The sequence below is a fragment of the Rhipicephalus microplus genome, chromosome X (assembly GCF_043290135.1).
Source record: "Rhipicephalus microplus isolate Deutch F79 chromosome X, USDA_Rmic, whole genome shotgun sequence".
In the NCBI taxonomy this organism is placed as follows: Eukaryota; Metazoa; Arthropoda; class Arachnida; order Ixodida; family Ixodidae; genus Rhipicephalus; species Rhipicephalus microplus.
The window spans coordinates 423791542-423808775 of record NC_134710.1 but is presented as its reverse complement, the minus strand read 5'-3'; the positions used below and the strand labels follow the sequence as shown (position 1 = coordinate 423808775).

Here is a 17234-nt window from a genome sequence, read left to right as displayed (position 1 = left end):
GCATTCGCAATGGTTGGGTAATAATTTTGAGTTACACGACACAACACAGTACTGACCTCTTCTGTCATGGTGGCTGAAAACAGCATAGTTTGCCTAGTTGGAGCACACTGCCGGATGATCTCCTTCATCTGGGATGCAAAGGTTTCATCGAGCATTCTGAAGAGAGTGAGTGAGTGAGTGAAACAACTTTATTCGGTCCACAATAGACGCGAGTAAACTCAGCGTCACCTGGCTAGGCCCTCTCGGGGACCATCAGGTTAAACCTGACGGCCCTCGCGCCGGATGATCCCCTTCATCTGGGATGCAAAGGTTTCATCGAGCATTCTGAAGAGAGGAAAAAATATAATCAGAGAGCAATATATTTTATGATTACCTACATAGATATTACTGCACAAAGATTCTCAAGTGTACTGGCCTTGAAGAATTCCCTAGAGCTTCTCCTACCACACTGCTGAGAAACCCTCCACCTGTTTTGACAAGTTTTAGCATAGATAAATGAGAGCAGCGGAGAGGATGCTTTTAAATTTGACGAAGCACAGCACTAACTGCTTTTACGTTGCTGGAATTGCAGATACAGTTAAACCCCTGTATAAGAGGCATGGTCCGAGCAGCAATTCTTGTCATTTATATGACATGTTTCTTATAAGCAGGGTACCTCATATGCATTCTCTTATCAACCTGTATATTACTAACCATATCTCTTACACCAGTGCACCTTATAAAGAGGTTAAACTGAATCTGCATCATGAGAAAGAACAATATATATTTCAAATGTTGTACATGCGCAAACATGGCAAGCATTCAACGGAATGTATCCGAGAATCGAGGCATACAAGCAGAATATTTACATCCGTTCAAATTTCTAAATACTGGAACGTTAACATCTGAAGACCAGCATGGACAGCAAATAAATGTGAAAAAAGGAGTGTTATAAAAAAAGGTCGCCAATTAATTTCAGTACACATGTAAGTACACATTTGCACACAGGTGGAAACCTATAGAAGGGTAAACAAGGGTCGCGAACAACTATTATAGCGTAGGCTACACTACAAGCATTAAGAGATATGAGCGGTCTGAGCTTTATGACCATCTTTTTGTGTTTTATCTTTAACCTGAAATACCATCACTCATACAAACAATGCTTTTTCCCAGCCTCATGAAGTGCCACGATGCGAATGTCAAGTGCAGGGTTACTGCTCAGGCAATGTGTGCCAAACATTCACCTTGTCAAACATCCACTGATGTCCACTTTGACAAACATCCACTTTGACAAAGACAATGTTTGTCTTTGTCAAACATCCACTTGACCCCAGTACTAGATTACCAATAGACTAACCACCAAAGACTGGCATCCTGGGATGACCACAGAATGACTGGAAATACCCCTTAGCAACAACACCCCCCCCCCCCACCCCAAAGAAGAAAAGGACAATAATCCAAGCCACTCACTTCTCGGCCTCGTCAAAGATGAGCACTTCAATGTTTCGAAGGTCAAAGCCTGGCGTGTTTTCCAGATGGTCAATAAGACGACCTGGGGTGGCAATAATGATGTCTGGCAACTTGCGCAGCGCAGCTTCCTGGGCTTTCAAGTCCAGGCCACCTGCGATATGACGAAACGACATTTCCTTATTAGTAACTGGTCCCATTAGATTGACAGACAGATTTTAGAATAGTGAGTGAAAATTTAAACATTCACTGTCTCCTTGGTACATCTGCACAAAATGAATCAAGGAGCTTTACTGACTGCATAAACATTCTATCTTTCAGGTTTTGCCCTGCAGTCCTTGTGAAACCTTACAAGAGATACCACTAGCAAAGTAAAAGTACGTACCTTCATTCACAATTACTGGTGGCACCACAGTGCTGGGGATGAGGAGATTGCACAAAATGAATCAAGGAGCTTTACTGACTGCATAAACATTCTATCTTTCAGGTTTTGCCCTGCAGTCCTTGTTAAACCTTACAAGAGATACCACTAGCAAAGTAAAAGTACGTACCTTCATTCACAATTACTGGTGGCACCACAGTGCTGGGGATGTGACATACTTTACTGAAAGATTTCTGATGAATCTGCGTAGCGAGCTACAGCCATATTCAATGCAACTGCCCAAGTGACTACTGCTTTCGTCAAAACTGCCTGATACTCTCACGCTTAATGATGTTTGGCCAAATTAGCAAAACAAAATGCACTGTAGAAATGCAGCACTGTAAAATTTTGCTTTTTGATTATTTTGGAGCAGTAAAATTTCAGTTATGGAGCATTTTGGAGCAGGTAATCTTGCTATTAAAAGCATTTTACAGTAGTGAAAGTTTAGTTCTGGAGCAGGTAATCTTACTATTAGGTTCGGCATAGGTATACAGTCAAACCTTCGGCATAGGTATGCAGTCAAACCTCATTATAACGAAGTTGAAGTGGAGTTGTAATTACTTTGTCATAACGATTGGTTCGTTATAGCCATTATCTGTTTCTACTGACAATTAGCCAGCAAAAAAGAATGTACTCACTACCGAATATCACAGCAACACGCTGCGCAAAAAAGAACGGCCGTCGGAAGGCAACAAACTAGCAAAATAATAAAGAACAGCGCACCTTTATTTCCACCAAATTCAGCACACCAGCTGGAAGATAACTTCGAAAAAAATAGTCTACAATAGACTTTTACCGACTGTTCTTCACGCGGATTACTGCTTTTGAAGCTTCAGCAGCTATTTCGAGTCTGTTCTTGTGGTCATCGTAAGCACCAAAGGAGCGTCTCAGCAAGTCTGTCACATCAAGCGCTTGCGCGGGCGTTGGTACGTAGGGTTCGCTAACATTAGGCGCCGGGGTGTTGACACTCTCGTCACTGTCGTCATGCACCCCTGTCACTGTGCGTAAAACTTCCACATCTGAAAAGTCTTTGGTTGTTACCCCGTCGGCATCAGTACCGACGTACGTGCAGAAAGTTAGGCACAACGCCGGCGTCAAGGAGAGCGTCCCACGACGTCTAGGCCTGGTCGCCTGCGGCACCCTCACTGGCGACATCGCCAAAATCTTTGACTACGTTTTTTTCTTAAGGGGGGAGGCTACCTTCGAAGGGCAACTTTTTTGTTTGTTGAGATATCTTAATGAAATTTTCACGGTACCCTAATAGCAAAGCCATTTGAATAACCACAAAGTTTCATGCAGTTATGTTCACTGGTTCCCAAGTTACAGCCATTTATCAGGGTAGTCCACATGGGTCCCTTAGTCAGGGTCTGGAGAATTTGAAAAATGTGCTAGCACTGTGAAATTCACTATGATGATTCCTGGATAGGTGCTTTAGGGCAAGACAGAGCCCTTTTTTAAAATTTCTTTGCCAAAAAATGTTAGCAGAGCACTGAATTTAGTGTTCACAATTTGGCTCTCATCAATGAAGTTTTAGTTAATTATTACAAATTACAGACACAATCAATTGAAAAAGCGGGCTTGTCTTGCCCTGGGCAATTTATTAAGGTGCATAATAAAAAAACCTGATAGAAATCAGACCAGCAGTTCCAGAGAGATCACCTGACTAAGCAGCCTCACTGGCCAAAAAAGTAATTCTGAGAAAATTGACTTCGAAAGTTTCAAACATTTATTATGGTCTAAAATGACCCTGCAGAGTAGCTAGATGTGTCCTTAGGCTCTCTTTTTCTTTGCCGCTTTTCCTGCTTCTCATTCATCCGTTTCTGAGCCTTTCTCAGACGCAGAGAGTCTTTCTCTGCAGCTCGTTGATTGGTTAGGTGGCCAGGTGTGAGTCCCACTGATGACGAGAACTCTTGAGTGGCCCTGTAGCAGCCGGCATTATACCGCAAAACTGCGTCATGCAGTGCTGTCTCGACAGCAATCAATGATGCATGTTGCTCGTTGGGCATCAAGGACCATAGGACAGAATGGAATGACACCGATGCATTTTGCGTCTTTGCTCCCAGGCAGCGTTGCAGTAGAGAAGCCTGCGAAAGGCGCTAGTAGACTAGCAGCAGCGCTTCTGCAACGTAGCCCGGAAGATTGTATTTGTGCTTTGGAGGTGGCACGCCATTCCCCTTGCAGGCATTATGACGGCCCCACGAGTCTGCACCTACCGGGCACAAGTCATGGTGAGGATCCTCGTCAGTTGAGGTGACGTGATAATATGACGCCATCACTGCACGCTGCATTGCTCCACATTGTTTGAATTGTTCCGCAGTGCCCAGCCATAATAGTCTGTGAGTTTATCAATAAGGGCTTTTGTCAATCTGCCCTTCCCTCCCAGAGCCTGTTCGCTTTTCTGCACAAGATTACGTAGGGCTGTGCCCATTCTCTTCCGGACATGGTTCAAGCATTCTTCTTTCACAATAGGGACTAGCCCATAAACATTGTCTTGTTGAAGGGCAGAGAATGTGGCACTGTCCCCATCAGATACAATGGTTGTATACCGGAATTATGCTTGGACAGTCAACGTGAGAACAGAGTTACAGCTGCTTCAACCTCCATCCTCCCAGACTTGGCATCAGTGTTTTTTTGGCACACATGGTGCTTCAACCAGCTTGCATAGCCCTCGTCTTCAGGCTTCGGTCCTACCTGGCAGCCGAGACACTGATTCGATAAAACTACAGCATCCAAGATGAGGCCTGTGTGATACTCGATGATTGCACCAACTTCAACGTGAGATGTATGTCCGCGCTTATGCCACGTGCCATCATAGTTCACTGTAATGTCCTTGCAGAAAGATGGGTCCATCTCCTTGTACACCTTTTTCACAGCAGAAGCCGATTCTTCATAGAATTTATCCAGGGTCTGTTGCTGTGGTTCTCTGAATTGCTTCAGGTGCCTCTGGAAAGTTCTGTGGTGCAGGCCACGGTGGGAAACATTCATAGTTGCCCAAAAGTCGTTGAGGGCTGTCTGTCCCTTCCCTATTTGTTTCATGGCCGTAATGGCTCTTATATTCACGTCGAAGGCCCTTGACTCGTTCTGACGAGCAGAGCTCCACGAACTTGAAACTATTCCACAATGTGGACATACCTGCTCAAGCTTCGTGGCAAGTCCAAGCTGGGTGCCTCCTTGAACTTTCATCCCGGTCGCGAGGCAGCACAGGCACGGGGTCTTGGACAGCATGTCGCTAAGGGCATCCCCTTGCACGAGGAAATATCTCTCGCCTTCGGTCGCAGCGGTGGCAGCTTCGGGTTCAGGCATCATCGCTTGAAACTTCCTCTCGGTCGCTGGCATAGCGCCAAGCTTTCGTTGCACAGCAGCACGTTCTCTCTCCGCCGTCGCCAACTCCTCGCACGTCCGAAAACGTGTTTGGATGTGCACAGTCGACGACGCGGTCTCACTGTTCGGGGCCGCAATCAATGCGGTTGGCGAGCGCGACACACCGGGCGCACTTGAGCACGAAACACCAGCCTCACTCGTCACGACGGATCCTTGTGCCGATGGTGTAGAAGTCTCGTCGCTAGAAACGTCGACGCAATCGTCTTGAAAAGATGAAGCGGAAGCATCGGTGCAACTGTCGCCGCGCGTGGGCGTGCAGATGAGCTTCGCCATGCGTACGAACTTCAGCTGACGCTTTCTTGAACTGAACGCGTGCCGAGTCTTGAACTTCGAAATGCCCATCGTGACCGTCAGCGCAACAATCCGCGTCCCGTGAACACGGCGGAAGATCGTCTCGTGAGGACGGTAGTGATCGTCTCGTAAAGACGGTAGAAGATCATCTCGTGAAGACGGTGCCGTTGTCAGATAGAAAGGAGACACGGCGCCGAAACGCTTTGTCCCAGAGTCACACTTAACTCATCAACCCATCATCATCCTACGTCTGTCCCGGCACCGCCTCCCCCCAGGGTTGTGTGGGGGGAAGATTTGTTTCGGGCAGACGGCCATGCCCTGGCAAGGGGGCCACCGTTCGGCGCCAGGCACCAAACAGACGCGGCCTGCCTCCCGGCATACAAGCCAGGGAGGCCCGACAAAGGGACTACCCTCCGGCGAAGCAACTTCAGTCGCAACGCGCAAAGTGAACGTACCCTGGCAGGGTGGGCTATCGCAGCGCATAGGGTGCGCTGCGGTCATGGCCCGTCGCCTGACCGCTAGGGCCCAGCGAGACTCGACACAGGGGCTACCCTTCGGCACGGTAGCTCTCGCCACCACACGCAAAGTGGACGTTCCCAAAAACATGGCAGCTGGACAGCCCTCGGTTGCGGTAACTTCAGTCACCACAACCAAAGTGCCCACGCTCTCACACTGTCGCGCGGCTGAGAGCCTGCGACGACACCCCTTCAGGGCGGATGGGCTATCGCTCGGCGCGAGGCGCTTTGCGGTCATGGCCCGTCTCCTCACCACAAGGGTGCAGCGAGACACAATCCGTCCTGTCGGGTCTACGGGACTACTATTTGATGCAGAGGCCAGTGCCGCTGCACGCAAACCAAACGTACCTACGGAAACCGGCACGGCTGAAAGCCGGCTTAGTCCTTCGCGAAGAAGGGAGCCACCTTCCGCCTCGACGAGTAGAGTTGCCGAGCCTACAGAAGGGGCCAACTCGGACCTTGCGGGTAAAGCCCGACAAGGTGGCAGGATCACCTTAGCACATGCGAAGCTCGGGTGAAAGACCATGCAGACCAAACTCGGGGGTGACTGGCTCACTAGGCCTAGTCGTGGAGCCTTAGAGAAAGCCATCATTAAAAGTTGATGGTTATCTGCCCTCCTGCCTGACTGAAAATCACTGCCGGACGGTGCCACGTTTCGTAAAACTTCTTTGCACCTAGGCGCTGCCACTCTCGGTGGAGAACGAACCAGACCTCCTTCCGTACTTTTGCAAGCACTTCGTGAAGCTCGGGTCGCTTGCCGTCAAAGACGGCACAGCACCGTGCAACCCACACTTGGTACGAGCACTCAACAAGCAGAAGCAGCACGTATTGCTTAGCCGCTTGTCACGACAGGGGATGGAGAAAACGAACGGTGTTGAAAGGAACACCTGGGGCCAAACAAGCTAGCTATCCTTCGATGGAGGGCAGCTGGTAGTGCACACTGAGAGAACACGTGAACCAGGTCCTCCATAGTGCCACAAAAAGGGCACGCTCCTCGTTGAGCAATTCTTGTGAAGGGCCTGAACCTTAGAGACAGGCGATCTCTGGCCAGGCGATAGATGAATGTAGCGCGCTTGGCATCCAGGAAACTGGTGAAAGATAGAGGAGCACGTGTGACGACCGATCGGAATGATAGCAAACGGGGCACACAAAGAACGCCGGCATTGCAAGCGCCGGTGCAGACGACGAGCCGGCGCATGCCGGAGAAGCAGCTACGTCATCGCGCGCAGCAGCCAATAGGAGCCGCGGGTTCCCCCATTCCCTCGAGAGGCGCGCGTTTTGTCCAATCGCGGCTTCGCATCCAGGCAGCGGGACATTCGAAAGCTTCCGGGAGCCCCCCAATCGTGAGCAACTCCCGCCTCAGAGCGCCACCGCCCCTGCCGCGGGCGCCGAAAAAAAAAAGCGCAAGAATTCACCAGCAAAACAACATCAAGATGGCGGCGATCGGCCGAGCGGTTGGGAAATGGCGAGCGCGCGAAGTTGGGGTATTTTTGGCGCTCGCTCGCCGCTTGCCGGCTGCCGCGGCATGTTATAAAATTTATTTGACGTACTTTCGCGATGAATTAGACATTGATATTTACAGTAGAGGCACTTTATGAGTCATACTGCCCGAGTATGTGGTTTTCAAAAAATCGACTTTTTCGCGATTTTTCGGTTTTCAAAGGGCGCGTCCCCCCTTAACGCCGGACTCAGCGGCTCTCAACATTGCCGAGTTCTGTTTTATTGTTATATTTTTGCGCTTACGTTTGCAGCTGCTGTTGTCCATCTCGTGTCGGGCGGCAAAATTAATAGAGGTGGTGTTGCTCTTTCACAGCGAAAGACAAGGAACATAGCTGCAATTTGGTGGTGGTAGTGGTTCGAAGAGGAAAAAGGCATCTAATTTCTGCAGCCCGGTAGGAATCATGACGCAGCACCTAGCCGCTATCTCGACCGTCCCAGTCCGGAGCTGAAGGGGAGGAACAGGTCAGATACGCGGGCGGGTCAATGAATTCTACAATATAGGGGAGGCCGGCTGACGTGCACGCTCGCGCGAGTTGTTGTGCAGGCAAGTTAATTAGTTCCTGAGCAAAGGTGAGTCAGGGAGACACATCCAAGCACTTGTTGGCAGGCGACTCCCAGCGAGCGCACGGTGCGAGTTATGAATAGCCGCAGCCGTGATGACACGCAAACCGCTGCACACTACAAGATCATCAGTGCATGCTCGTTGATCAGTAAATGCTCGTTGCGGACAACGGATGGTTCGTTATATCGATTGTGAGAAAATTTTCACTTCGTTAGGCAAGGTTTTAAATACAAGGGCGTCTATCAGGATTTCAAGGGGAATTACAATTGCTTCTTTATAACCATTGGTTCGTCATATTGCGCTTCAATGTAATGAGGTTCTACTTAACACGAAGCAACGTGAGAAATGAACGGCGGCTCTGCCGCTGCTCGGCAGTAGTGCTCCGAACATGAAATCAAGTGCACACGGGCGTGCACTTGATTGGATGCCTTGGATATCGTCGTTGTATGGGATTCTAACTTCAATGGCAGGGTGATGTCCTTAAAGCGCGAAAATCTGGTTATTAAACCAATACTTGAGGCCTTTTGCAGTCTCGTCCTTTTATTTTATAAAATAGATGATATGTTGTGCATGTTGGTTGTGTTCCTACGTGTAACACCATATTTCCTAGTGTAATGAGCGCACTCGCATAATAAACGCACCCCCAGCTTCAGTGGTCAAATTTAGATTTTCATGCTCGCATAATAAACACACCCCCTACAGTCCCGCTAACTGACACCTGGCGTCTACTTACCCTTTGGATCTCTTCCGTTTTTTTGTTTTTTTTTTAATTTTTATGCCGACCCCCCTTACCTGCTGCCTCGGCTTGCTTCCTCCCTACCTTCCCCCTTTGCCACGTGTCGTATTGTTTTTCTTTCTATCTGTGCACGGTACGTACCCCATTTTCTTAATCTGTGCGCCACAGCGGAGTTTACGAATGCGAGTGTAGAGACATCATAGCTAATAAGCACACAGCGAGCGAGAGCGAGCGAAGGTTGCGAATCTGCCCGCGCAGACGGACAATCGCTTCTTGGAAATACAAAACTTCAAGGCCCAAGGAATCGCATGTTATTTTCGAGCGACGATGACGGGATTTGCTGTCGCGCAGGGTCATTTGTCGCTATCACGTCTCAGGTTTTTGGAAAACGAGAAAAAATCACCTGTCACCCAGAAGAGATTGTGACAATTTCCGCAACATGGTAGCATCCGTGATACTCGCCCCGTTTGTTTGCTGCGCATACAAAATACAAAAACTTCTCATCTGGAAGTGAGGCGGCGGCAGTATTTTGTCGTTAATCTTGTTATCGACGGTTTGTTTTCATGCTTTGGGGGCAGCTTGCTGATTGTTCGTTACCGTATTTACACGATTGTAAGACGACCCTTTTTTTCAAATTTGACAATCCAATGTTGGGGGGTCGTCTTAGAATCGAAATCGAACCATGTACCTTAGAATCGAAACCGAACCATGTATTGTCATCTCGAATAGTTTCCCGCTCAACCCAAAGCGCATAGTTTTCCGCGTGCTTATACAAAAGCTTTTCTTTTTTTAGCATCTACTGCGCGCATTACGAGTGCCTTTATGACGAGCGCACGGCTCTTGAGGGAGGAGCCGCCGTAGGGGGGTATTGGTAGTTGACGGAAAAGCTCCTCTTTGTGATACAATTTTCTAAGCAGGCGCGTCGCCGCGTGCTCCTGTCGCTTGTGTTCACGACCGGCTCTCTCGAGTCACTTCTGTCTGACATGAGTGCCATGACATGAGGACGAAAGTTCGGAATCGGTGAATGTGTGGTGCGGAAGTGGCGGCTTCAGCGCGAGGAAATTTTCTCGTGCGACTACAACCGCCGTGGCTTTCGCGGGCCGAAGTCTGGCCGCTTTCCGGAACTAGAGGCGAAGCTTGCGGCCTACGTGACTGACCTATGCGATCGATCGTTGTTGGTCGCGTAGGTCGCGTAAGTTTTTTTTTTTTTTTTTGAGATGCGATTTTGGGGGGGGGGGGTCGTCTTACATTCGAGTCGTCTTACAATCGTGTAAATACGGTAATTGCTATAATGACAACGACGTCGTCGTGCGAGGTTGCCCCGAAGTTGGCAAAGTGCATCGTAGCGCACACTTCTGGGTGCCCTCCGTCAACCACCAAAGATGACTAAAGTGCAATAAAGAACCTGTTTCCAAACAGTGTACGCATATGCGAAAAACTAAGCGGCCTAACTTTTTTTTTTGCATTTCAGCATTTTTCGCTTATGCCAGAAAAGTTCTCATCAAATCTGCCTTGCATAATAAATGCTCCAGCAACATTGCTCAGGTTTTTTGAAAAAAAAAAAAAAAGTGCGTTCATGATGCGAGTAAATATGGTATTCTTTGCTGCAACCGGGTTTCCTTTGTAAACGGGTTTTGCTTGCGATTAGAGTACATATATATGGCGTTGGTATACATGAGTGAACCCATGCAGAACTAACACCACTGCAATCACAATCGTAAACAGTGACATATCTCTCGCTTTCTGCTATAGTTGCGCTCATCGGAGCTTTAGTTGCGATCCCGCCGCAGAATGAGGTTGAATTTCATTGCTTCGCAGAAGTACTGGCAACCAATTTTCGAAAGCGGCAATGGCCTGTTCGCAAGAAGGTAAAGAATTTTCTAATTGGACTCGACCGCTGTCTTCAGTAATTCAAGCATTAAATAATGAAATTTAAATACTACCACAATTACAGAGTCTAGTGATTTCAAGATTTCTGACGTTGTTCCAGGAGCCGCATAAAACTGCCCTGAGAGCAACATACGCCCTCAGGTGACAGGTTGCGGACACCTGAGATAGACCGTTTGGCGCAGTTTGGTGCAATTTATGTCGATTTTATCAGGCTGGCGCAACGAATCTCGTTTGGCGCACTTTGGCGCAGAGATGGGATCCCCGGCCATGTTACAGGGGGGAGGAAGGACTTGGGCATGTACAATTCTGAGAAAGTTCTCACAATCCATTGGAAAAAGCAAAAGAGCCAAACAAGCCCGGCTTCAACTTTTCCAGTAAGAAAATTGACAGGCAGCAATGAACTGAAAATAACGAGATCCGTTCAGCCACTGGATCTCAAGAAGGCTCCGCTGTACAGTAAAACCTTGTTAATTGGAAGTCACTGGGGCTGTAAAAAGTTTTTGAATTAAGCGGATTTTCAAATTAACAACACATACAAAAAGTGGAAAGCAAGGAGCAAGGAGCTTGAAATTATTCTAAGTGATCAGCGCTGGTCGTATGCTGTGCAGGCTAGTTTGCACATCTGAGGGTCATGTTTTCCAGCAACACCTAGTCCTAATTTTGCCTCAAATGCGGCGGAATAGTGGACCTCACTGCTGCCAACAAAGAAAAAAAAAAAGGTAGCTGACGTGATCAAATGAATTGCGTGCCTGTGGAAAACAAGACATCTTCACTGCAATGCAATAGTGTCACGCAGGCAGCATATCTCTCGCTCTTTGCTGCGTCAGCACGTCATGACGAGACCATTAGCCCGTTCTTGCTGGTAAAGTAAAGAATTTCATAATGACTAAGGTGATAAAAGTTGCGATGTGTTATGGCTAGAAAGCATGATGATAGCAGCTTTAGAACTTCGTTTTCAAAGTAGGCATTGCAGGCAAGAACTCTACCACCGGTGCAAGTGCACAAATTGCTGGTGCGACCAGCAATCGGAGCTACCCAAACATTGTGAATTACAGCAAATTGTCCTTTATTATTTCTTTATATATTTGATATTCTATGAAATAATAATCAAATCATAACGCGTCAATGTTGTGAGAAGCATGCAATATGCTGCCCGCACGTCACCTCTGTTTTGCAGTGAAGCATATCTTGTTTTCCACAGGCGTGCATTTAAGTTGACCACGTGATTTCTTTTGTTTGTTTGTTTTTTTTTTCCTTTTTTTGTGCTGGAAGTAGCAAGGCTGGGGTGCTTCATCTGCCACTCATTAGTATTGCTACCTTGCATTGCCTTGTGGCTCTTGAGGGCCATCGTTTTCACGGTTTCGCGGCAAAATCAGAATCGCGAATTAGCACATGGCACCCAAAGTTTTCAATTGAACTGGATTGATGCTGACCGCCACTTGAAAGTATGTGCTCAGACCTGCATTGCAAAATACAGGACCACGAACATATTTCAAATTAAGTGGGATTTCGAAATATCCGAGTTCAAATTAATGATGGTTTACTGTACTACACCAAGATTCCCAGGAATTGACTGCAGTAAGATTAGGTATACAATACAGACAAAACAAAGAAGCAGTAAACAGTAGCCAAGACTCACCGGCTGACAAAGTGATCATGATATTGGTGAACTGGGCGAGCTGGAGGCTGATCTGGTAGACCTGTACGGCCAGCTCACGAGTGGGCATGATGACCAACACACGGGTGACCCCGTCCTGCTTGGGACGAAACAGGAGCCGCTCCAGCACTGGCAGCATGAAGGCCGCCGTCTTTCCTACGTTGGCCCATTGCACGTTACATATTTTATCTCAAGTGACCTCCTACAATATGCACCAAGAATGTCCATGAATCAGATAAAATACTACCATCTGGGGTTTAACGTTCCGAAACCATGACATTGTTACAAGCAATGCTAACAAGAAATGCTCCATCAAGGCGATCAAGATGACGAATAAAGATAGCACACTCATTGTTGCTGCTCTGCCATCTTGGCTGAAGGACTCTGCATACTCTGTTTATATTTTGCAAATATATTAATTTTTTTCTTCCCTTTGGTTAATCACCCCGTGACATTTTGGTGGATGTGCTGCAGTGGAGAGACGATCTAGTGGAGAGGTCAAGAAGTTTTAACCACCTGATGTTCTTTAAGGGGGGGGGCGTGGAAAGTAAAGTACCGATTTTGGTCAAAATATGCGATTTTCTGACTTAATTTTTTTCGTAATCTTTAGACCTTCAACTTCCTTGTTCTAAAATATTACAGCGAAACGTGCGCTACAAATCCCGCGCAAATAGTATTTTTGCCGAGGCTAGTCGCCGAAAAGTGCGAAAAAAAAAAGCCCCTGAAACGGTATTGTTCACGCCGTGCAAACGTGCCAAGTTGTTCACCATGAGCTGCCATTTTGGCAGCTTTAGAAAGAGGAGAAAGCCGGCTTCCCGATGGTCGCGGTCTCGTATTTCGCGAGGAGCACGAGGAGCAAGTAAAAAAACGGAAACGAAGAACGGCAATTGGCTGCGCGGGTCACGTGGTAGCAGGCGCGACCTCTTACTGGTCAAAGCTGCGCCGCGCACCTTGGCAACCTTGGAAGCGCGAGCGCATCCGCGGCCGCCGCGCCGAGAATCATCCGGCATGCGCTTCGTTTTTTGCCAGTTTGCTGTTTTTGTGACAGTTCGCGTGCTTTTTTTACCAAGCTTTGTTTACATCGGTGGTCTCTTCTGAGTGCTTGCTCATACTGCGGTGCTATGTTGCCGCAAAAAAAGTTCCGGAGCGTCCACAAGTACGGCAAGCGTCGGAAAGCTTGGAACAAAGGGCAGACGACTGCGGCTGCCGTTACAGTCGCAGTCCTGGACAGAGCATGCTCTTCAAGCGTCACGGAGCCTCTACTCAGACCCTTCGCTGATTGTTGTGAGGCCGAGAGTGTGGAAGGTGCCACATCGTCGTATATCGGACCGCCGGATGCCGTCGATCGTGATGGACGCTCTCGCGAACCCGATTGCAATGGCACCGCGTCGGCAGCCGTTGCAACTCCGGGCGTTCGCGCGTCGAACATTCTATCACGAGTTTTGGCCCAGATTCTGAGCAGTGAAGAAATCGCGCAGTGGGCGCAGACAAGGCGGGATGTTTTGGATGCCGTAGCATCGAAGTCCGCTTCAAAGCAGAAACTCGAGCTTCTGAACGAAGGCTGCGACGAAAATGACGGCGGTAAGGACTCCACATTCTTCATTGTAAATAAGAAGAGTCTGAACGGTCTGCTTTCGTCAGCAAAGTGCAACAAGTGCGACGAAGGGTCGATACGCCTCGAGACTACGCACTGCCTTGGACTCGCGGCGAGGATGGAACTTTTTTGTGACAATTGTGGCATAGTGAACAGTGCGTGGTCGTCCCCGAGGTGCTCCGGGCAACAAAAAACGAACCCCTTTGAGGTAAACGTGCGTGCTTTGATGGCTGTGCAGTCAGTTGGCAGAAAACAATCTGCCATAAATGACATTTTTTTCTGCGATGGACATTTCGCATCGAGCACTGCACCACAAGTCCTACCAGAGACTGCAAAAGAAGTACAGCCACCCTACCACCACATCAGCTGCCACCCGCATTGAAGCAGAAAGTGCACAGAAGGTGCATGACATTTACAAGGACCTAGGAGGAGTGCCAGGCAACATTGACGTCGTTTACGACGGCACGTGGATGACGAGGGGGCACAGAAGTCGTATTGGCGTGGGCTGTGTAATCGAGCTGTACACAGGCTTGGTCTTGGAACTACTGCCAAGGCTGTGCTGTTGGCCCCAAGCCTGGTGACGACAACTATGAGGAGTGGCGGTTCCGGAGAGTCCACAGGTACGGCAAGCGTCGGAAAGCTTGGAACAAAGGGCAGACGACTGCGGCTGCCGTTACAGTCGCAGTCCTGGACAGAGCATGCTCTTCAAGCGTCACGGAGCCTCTACTCAGACCCTTCGCTGATTGTTGTGAGGCCGAGAGTGTGGAAGGTGCCACATCGTCGTATATCGGACCGCCGGATGCCGTCGACCGTGATGGACGCTCTCGCGAACCCGATTGCAATGGCACTGCGTCGGCAGCCGTTGCAACTCCGGGCGTTCGCGCGTCGAACATTCTATCACGAGTTTCGGCCCAGATTCTGAGCAGTGAAGAAATCGCGCAGTGGGCGCAGGTCTTGGAACTACTGCCAAGGCTGTGCTGTTGGCCCCAAGCCTGGTGACGACAACTATGAGGAGTGGCTTGAGAAACACAAGCCACAGTGCCAAAAGAACACCGATGCTAATGCAGGCCAAATGGAAGTAGAAGCCGCTAGGATCATGTTTGAAAGATCGTTTACCAAGTACAAGCTTCGATACATCAATGTGCTCTGCGACGGTGACAGCCGTACGTACCTTATTACGATGTAACATCCACAGACCTGGATCCACACCACGACCTGTGCCCAAGTGGGAGCGACTCCTGGTGCCCGCACAATCAGGCATTGGCCAAGGGAGAGCCGCTGCCGCCTCACAAACATAAACTGCCCCCTCACGTGCGAGTGGCACTGCTGCCAATCTACAAGCGCCTCTCGAACAAAGAGCTCCTTGAAAAGTGTGCGCAGGGAAAAACCCAGAACGCCGTGGAGAGTATGAACAGCGTCATTTGGTCACTCCAGTCCAAGAGCCAGTTCGCCTCCCTTCGGAGTGTGGAAAGTGCAGTTGCAGATGCAGTCTGCCGTTTCAATGTTGGCTGCAAGAGTGCGCTGCAAGAGATCACTGCTCAACTGGGCTTCAATCCAGGAGACTGGTCTTTGCGGCGAGCAGCCGAAAAGGATGCCAAAAGGGTAAAGAGGGCTCAAAAGGCGCATTGTTCCACGACAAAGAAGCCCGAAACTGGGTTGCACTCTACAGGGGCCAAGGCCACAGCATCTCAGGATTACTGCCCAGGAGGATTCTGAGTGTTTTAGGCATGTTGTGAACTTCCAAACAAGAGTGAACTTTCAAAGTCAGTTTTCTCAACTCTTGATTTTCGCCTATGTGCCTTCGCTAGAACATCTGTCATTTTCTAACAAAGACTGATAGAGTCGTTCCGTTTTTTGCACTAGGCTCAGGAGGCTTTTAGCAGTGCAATAAAGCTTTATCTCTCTTCTTACTCATCATTTAAAATTTTTAGAACACATTTTATAATTACTGCGATGTGTGCGCGAAACAACATCCATGTTTTGGAAATTTTATTTATGGTTACAAGAACTAGAAAAATCAACTAATAGCTTCTTTGCACAAGTTGATGCTTTGGGAACATAATAATATAAAAAAATAATTTCATTTAGCAATAATTATCTCTTTATTTGTGAAGAGCATTAATTAGTATAATTATGCTTGTAACTCAAAAAGTACAAGTGGTATTTGAAAACGGTTTTCGTATTTGGAATCCTCACAATCATCTATATACACACACCAAATTGCATCACAAACAGTACAATAATAAAAAAATTAGTTTTACTTGCCACGTCCCCCCTTAATGTGCGCTGACATCGCACAGTATATGGGCCCCTACCTTTTCACCTCAATCGAACTGGCAACCCCCGCAGCCGAGATCGAACCCGCTACACCACTGTGGCAGACGAATCGAATGAAATATGCACACTAAAGCAACAAAACGCACCTTAGCACACCATACGAAAAATGCAGGAATCAAGACGCATGCATTGCCCCTAAAAGCTACATTTCCAGCTCCAACTGGTTCAGAATAAGTTGATAACCACAAAGATTTCTGTCATACTTTGATCAATAATTTCATTATACAAATCATACTATCCGAAATGAATATCTTACATGCCCCATTTATTTTTTAGTATTCGCCAGACATGTATGAAACTTCGGTGTGTGTTGCGAAAGTTATGCCTACTTAGACATATATGTTGAAGCATAGTAGTCACATCAAATAACAGCAGCAGCAATGTACACGATTTGTTAGCTTAGATCAGGTATAGCAATGAGTTTGCACAAAATGCTTTTTGTTGTTGTTTTTTTAGCGAAAAGGGGGCAGTGGGAGAGCGCTTGCCATGTGACGAGTTACCAGATCAGTGCATGAAAGGCATTAAATCATGCAATGCTGCTAAAAAAAAAAAAAGAAGAAGCTCGCAATACAAATACATAGGCTCAACTACCCGGTCTTTATCTGCCAATTATTGTGATGCGAATGATCAATCTACAGTTGTACAGTAAAATCCTGAACAATCCCTTCCCCCCTCTTCCCAATGAAAGACAATGCGGCAAAATTCGGAAGGGAATCCCTTGCACTGTCACAGATCAAAATTTATTGTGGTGGTGGTGGAAGAGCTGCTAAGAACAAGGAATGCAAACCCATGCTTCTACCGGAATGATTCATTGAATACTACACACTCAATAAAAGATTTTATTCACCGTTGATGGGCGAATAAAAGTAAAACTGACAGAAAAAAAAAAGAAAAAGGCGGGAGA

General features: G+C 47.8%; 1 pseudogene; it reads right to left on the bottom strand.

Annotated features, from left to right (window-relative positions):
* The window catches only part of LOC142775483 (putative ATP-dependent RNA helicase DDX27), a 51162-nt pseudogene that overhangs the window by 23131 nt on the left and 10797 nt on the right, over positions 1–17234 (bottom strand).